Raw genomic sequence first — 6,638 nt, forward strand, 5'->3', positions numbered from 1 at the left:
GATTTTTATTTTAAAATTAATTCGGACTATAAGTAATAAAATCTAATTTTTTTTAATTACTTATTTTTTATATTCATCGTGAAATTTTGTTTATATTTATCTAATATAAAAAATTTATATTATTAATATATGTATATATTAAACCTGAAAAATATTTTTGGATTCATGATCTATCACAAGTGGAGCCGGTGCGTAGATAGATGTAGTGAGAACATGGCATTGGTATGCAACTGGTTTTGAGTTATTGGGATCAAAGTCTTTATCTTTGGGGCGTCTTTTGCTGACTTTGGTTCATTCTCTCTTGAACGGCATATTACATCCAATGATGTGTGTATATATATATATCTTACAAGTTATTTATTGAAAGTTCAAATATCCTATAATTTTTCGTTTGATAAGATTATTTTTATCTATGTAGTAGATTTTATTTATTATTTTTCGTCTTTATAATATTTTTAGTCCTTAAAATTGTTTAATTATATGATCTTATATCTTAAAATCCTGACTTAAAATCCTAAACATTAACCTTAAATTTAACTTATAAACCCTAAACAATAGTAAATACTTTAAACATTGATGCGATTTAGTAACTTCGATGGTTAAATTGATGCGAAAATATCGTGGAGATGAAAATGATAATTTGGGTCTATTATAAGGACAAAAGTTACCCTTAAGCCTTTTAATTATTATAATCCTAATTGTCACACACATCAAGCTATTTTAGTGGTTAAATAAATAATTGTTATTCTTAGAGTGGCAGGTTCGAGTTCCAGAGACTAGGGTATTTAAACTTTCGTTAACAAATGGTTAAAAGTCTTTATAACATATACTATCACTTTTATTAATAAAAAAATAATATTAGAATGTCTGATGTAATATATAACATTTTTTATAATATATAAACAGTTATATTTTTAATTTAGAATAAAATTTTAAAATATATATTTTGCTTATTTTAGATATTGGTTTTTTTATTGAGGTATGTGTTAATTGTTTATTTTGTTATTATTTGAGGTGTTTGACAATTTTAAATATTATTATCCAATTAACGTTAGATATGTAACATTTAAAAAAAATTAAAAAAATTAATTTATAAATCCTCAAAATCTTTAAATTACTCAAATTAATTAACGTTAGATATGTAACAAATGCGTGTTATTTGTTTAACCTTGTGTTAATATTTTTATAAATTCCAAAAACTGGCCCAATCGTTATTTTTGACCATTGACTGAGAAGCACGTGCGCAGCATCTTTTTCTAACACAGGTCGATGATTTCGGAGACGCACGTGCATCCCCGACAACATATATGAAAATGATAATAATAACCAATAACTTCACTTCCATGTTTTTTAACCTTTAAAAAGTTAAAAATGGTGAGAAACGCAACATATCTGTAACTAAGCTGTAAAAACCGATCTACTTCATTCAAATACTTAAGTCTCTTCTTTTCCATTTGGATTCACATTCTTTTTATGGCTTTCAACTTGGAACCATTTCACGCCATGCATACTTTGATCTCAAGTTTTTAAATATATATTTTTTATCACTGTCTTTTTTTTTCAATGAATTCTCCGTCACACATTGATTTTTCTATTCAACGACAAATAAATTTAAACTCCTGATCGGGTATTATAGAGTTAAAGACAACATGCACAACCTAATTTATTCCATTCGTAACGTTCAAACTCTTAATATTATATAAGAGATATAATTATTATTCCATTAAATCAACTTGTTATTGGGGGTATGGTAGGGTTTATTGTTGTTTGCAAATGGGCGATGTAAAACTTAATTTTAGGGATAACATTGAAGTGAAATGAGAGAATGTTATCAAATCTATTACACAATTGGCATATTCTATTTTATCACATATCTATTTTATCGATGTTACATATATTTATTTTTGTCCGGTCTTTATTTAATTTTATTTAATGATATATATCTTTTAACTGTTTTAAATGTAAATAATATTGAAGTATAATTCTTCAAATATATATATATATATAACAATTATCTAAACATAACATTTAAAACATAAAATTACTTAGGTCGTTTATATAACACATTTTTATAATTTTATCCTTTAATAATTATATGTATAAAAGTAAAATGGTAATCTCATACAATGAAATGATACAAAACGAGACACAATTGTCATAATTGTTTTATATTTACTTTTAGAAAGGTTATCTTGTGAACTCATTAAACCACCTCTTCTCGTTAAAAGAAAAATATTATTCTCCTTAAAAGTTCGAGTTTACATAACTGCGTTTAAAGGGTGTATTTTATCGATAGTTAAGAAAAATCTGAAAAAAACACTACTTTTAATCATCTCAAACTAATAAAAAAATCACTTCATTCGGAAAAAAAAAATGATTCAAAATCTATTGGGAGGTTCAGATTTTGTCATCGCTACTTAATCTAATGAAAATTATGTTTTTTTTTAATGAGAGAGGAGGCCGAAGCCAGTACATCAACGTTTTATATGACTATAGGGAGGTCCAGAAATGTCTCTCGCTAAAAGTCCTTGTAGAGATGCCGGGGGAGAATCAAAGATTGTAATCGAAGGCCTGTGAGAATCAGTGAGTTTAGCCATGAAATCCGCTGCCATATTTACTTCCCGACGAACTAACACAGACGATAAACCAAGATTTAACATAAAGAGCAACGATAGATCGTACTAGAGAAAAAGGGCTCGTAGACGATGGTGGCAAAAGCAGATCGTGGCAGTCTAAAGCTATTATTTTAACGTTGGAAAACAGTAAAGATTTATCAAAGATTAGTTTGACAGAATTAATGAATGTTCTACAAGAATAGAATAAAAAGGCTCATGAGATTTATGACAATAAAAATACAAGGACAAAATTTGATTTCTCTCCTTTTAAAGAATTTGAAAAAGCAATGCTGTAATGCTTAACGTTGCTAGTTTCTTACACTATGCCCTGTGCATGCTAGTGTTCTTTTTTTTACCATAATCTTCTTCCCGATTGCGCAGTTAGCAAACCATTTATCTACCACTACTGCTATGTCCTGATTTATGATGCTGCTTCTTTTGCAGCGCAGGTTGAACCACTGAGAAAATGGACGTCTTTTGTTTCTTTTGTTTCGCACCGAAGATAAACGACCTCAACGGTATGTTGGAACGGACTTCCAACGGGCCGCCTTGCTGGCTCTTTGGACCCGATAGTCCCCAGTCGTCACTCAACTTGGTCAATGCTCTATCCGCGTCTCGCTGCAACGATATCGCCAGGTCTAATCCAGCTTGCAGTTCGTCGCCCACCCTCTTGTTCTCTTGCTTCATGTTCAGTATTTCGCCTTGGAACTTGGCGGCCTGGTAGCTTGTGAACCGGATCTCGTCGTCTTCGGCACTGGCTTTCAATGCCTTGGTGATCTCCTCTTGGATTTCACATAGAGACGCCGACCTGTTCTTCAGCTCGTCTTTCAGTGACTCGGCTTTATCGATCCACAGATTCAGTTCGGTCTGCATTTCTCTCAAGTGCTTATACAATGGTCGAACGCCTGATTTTACCGAGTATTTCGAGGTGCTACTTCCCTCGCTCCTCTGCCTTTCCTCTAGTTTTAGTACCTCGGCCTCTAAATCTTTAACCCCGGATTGGTACTTTTGTAGTTCGTATAATGTCGAGCTGAATCTGTACCAGAAGTCCAAGTTCTCTTCTAGTAGTTCGTCGATGTCGGTTCTGAACTTTTCTTCAATGGCGGATATAGGTTTGGACTCGTAGACTGGCTTGGGGATCAAGTCTTCTTCTACTTCTTTCACTTGTTTCTTAACCGGCGGATCTATTGTTTTTGTTTCATGCCATTCTTGGAATTCATCAGCTCCTTCATCCTTGGACTTACCGATACCAGTCTGGCCTCGGCATGCTTTCAAACGTAAAGATCGAATCTGTTTGTCTTTCTTGGAATTAAGGTCCTTCAATTCTTTTAACTCCAATGTTATCTCGAACAGTTCATTCTGATGATTCGTTTTGAGTTCCATGAGCTGCTTCTTGGTTTCCTCCAATGCCTGAGACAGTGTAGCTAATTCATTTTCTTTCGAATCAGATTTGGCTATAAGTGACGAAGATTGCCTCACAACTTGAGCCATTGCCTTCGAATCAAAGGTTTTGGAAACCTTAGAACTTTCATCTCCTTCATTTGTAGCTTTCGGGACGGAATGTACTTCTTTCGACGCATCAGCACTGTCAGTTGCAACATGTTGAGACCTTTCAGACCCTTTCTCGGATTTGGACTTGGTTTCGGCCGGAGAACTCGTCGCTTTCGGCTCCAAAAACTCTTTCCCTGCTTTCGCCTTCTTCGGCTTCTCTTTGGTTTCGTTCTTCCACAATTCGGACGAGCTTTTGAGATTCTCGATCGGCTTTACGTTCTGGAAAAGTTCATCAAGATTAGAATGTGCATCATTGAAACGAGATTGCATATTGTTCGTCAAGTTTTCAACAGTATGGTTCAAATCCTGAATGGCTTGCCACTTAAGCTCCAAGTCGATCATCTTCCCCTTCAAATCCTGCTTTCCATCCACCAGGTTCGCCTTACCATCTTCTAGGCTCTGAGTAAGGGCTACGAGTTCATCATTTTCCCATTTCAATCTCTGAAGTAGAGCTGCCTGAGACAAATTTGTAGTTTCTAAGCTCGTCACCTTATTCACCAGCACATCGATCTTGTCCGGCACGTCTGCCTCGGAATCAGTATCGCCGGCCTCCGACTCCACATTGTCCTTCGGCTTTCCGACAATGTTATGCACGTTCGCTTCCCTTTTCTTCGCCCTTTGTTCCGCTATCCTTGTTAATTCCGCGGCGGATTCAATCGAGAGGAACAATTCTTCAAAGCATCCACCTTCTCCCTCGATACTTTGGTCCTCTTTCGCTCGACTTCGAATTCTTCCGCCGATCTCTGCTGCGCCTGTTTCAGTTGATCCAGTGTCTCCTTGCACGATTTCAAGGCTGTCGCCTCCATTAAATTCCGAGCATCGTCGTCTTCGATCACCTTACTTTCACCGAATTCATCCTGCAAACGATCAACCTTACCCTGCAGTTCTTTGATCTCATTATCAACCTCCCTGTACTTGGCCGATCTACTCTCGTAAGAACTTTTGACAAATTCCTTCTCGGTCTGCAGCGTCAGGATCCGCTTCTGAATCCGATCGATCTCGCCGATTCCCTCCTCCTTCGTCAAACCGGACTTCTTAGCCGAAGGGGCAGACGGTTTCGACTTCTTCTTCTCTTGCACTTTCTTCTTCGTGTTCGTTATGAACTTCAATTCTTTGACGGGAACCTTAGGAGCCTTGGGGACTTTGCCTGTGTTATCCGGAGCCTTTTTTGGGAACTTCGGTTCACAATCGAAGTCGTCGTCGTCCAAGCCACAGACTTGATCGGGACAAATGGAAGCGATGGTGTTGTTGGCGTTCTGTAGCTCGGTCGACAAGTGATCGTATCGTTCGGCTAACGCACGGTAGGCTCGGAAAAATTCTTCGACGAAACTTATGATCTCGGGTCTCTTTCTGTAGTACATTTCCGCTTTCTGGATAAAGGAGTCTCCATCTTCTTGGATGAGTTTAAGTACTGCAGTTACCTTTTCCTCCATATCTACAAAATTTCCCAGTTTTCCAAATCATACAGATAAAACACACCCCTAATTTAAGCCAATTTTTTTCATCCACAAATTAAAATCCACGTTCAAATGAGAAAATCAAAGACAAAAAAGCCAGAAACCCATAAATACTTATGCATTCAACGTCAAGAAAACAAAAACAAAAGCCCAGTATATGTATTATTTACCTTGAAGGTTTTGTTCCATCCACTTTGATTGCTTTGTTCTGATATGGCTAGCCATCCACCATGAGTAGGCATTGCTAGCAGCTCTTTGCAACATCTTTGCTTCCTCTTTTTAAGAACAAAACCAGTAAAGCAGTTTGTAGAGGAAAGGTTTGGTTTTTTTTAAGGTAAATTAAGAGTCTTTCCAAGAAGCATGCAAAAATACTCTCTTTAACTTGCAACCAAATAAAGAGAAGACATGGGAAAGCTAATCAAGATAGAAAGAAGAGAAATGGGGGAAAAGTAAGACAAACTTTTCTTAGTTTTGAAAGTGAAGAAATCTGAAAACTACGAAATTGGTTGTTGTTGTTCTTGCTTTCGTTGTGGAATTGTGGAAGGGAGCAAACCTCGCCAGGTTTAATGGATTAATAACTCAAAATTCTTACTATAATAATTTGTGGGATGAAATAAATTATTATAATAAATACTTTTAATTAGTTCAGTAATTGAAAACACCATAAGCTTTAAGCTTCTAACACGAGCCAACCGATACAAATTATTGTTATTTTTTGATTTCTCGAAATTGAGTATTAGAAATATTAGCGTTATAAAAATTTAACATTAAATAGTTTAGATTTATCTTTTAACAGATACCGATAAAAAAAAACTTTTAGGCCCGATTGAAATGTTGCACTTAGATCTCATCAATCATATATATATTTATTCGAGAAAATTTTCAGAAATTTTATATAGAATTTAACCGTAATATATTTATTTATCAATAAAAGTAAAATCTATTTTTTATTCTAATCCTAAACTTTAAAATAAATTCTAAACCCCGAGAACCTTAAAAATCCCAACCCAAATTC

At 35.2% G+C, this 6,638-nt stretch overlaps 1 pseudogene; it reads right to left on the reverse strand.

The window, feature by feature from the left end:
• Positions 1-2,474: 2,474 nt before the first annotated feature.
• On the reverse strand, positions 2,475-5,979 carry LOC120169812 (annotated as a pseudogene).
• Positions 5,980-6,638: the final 659 nt, after the last annotated feature.

This window comes from Hibiscus syriacus, unplaced genomic scaffold (genome assembly GCF_006381635.1).
Source record: "Hibiscus syriacus cultivar Baekdansim isolate YM2019G1 unplaced genomic scaffold, ASM638163v2 tig00111769_pilon, whole genome shotgun sequence".
NCBI lineage: Eukaryota > Viridiplantae > Streptophyta > Magnoliopsida > Malvales > Malvaceae > Hibiscus > Hibiscus syriacus.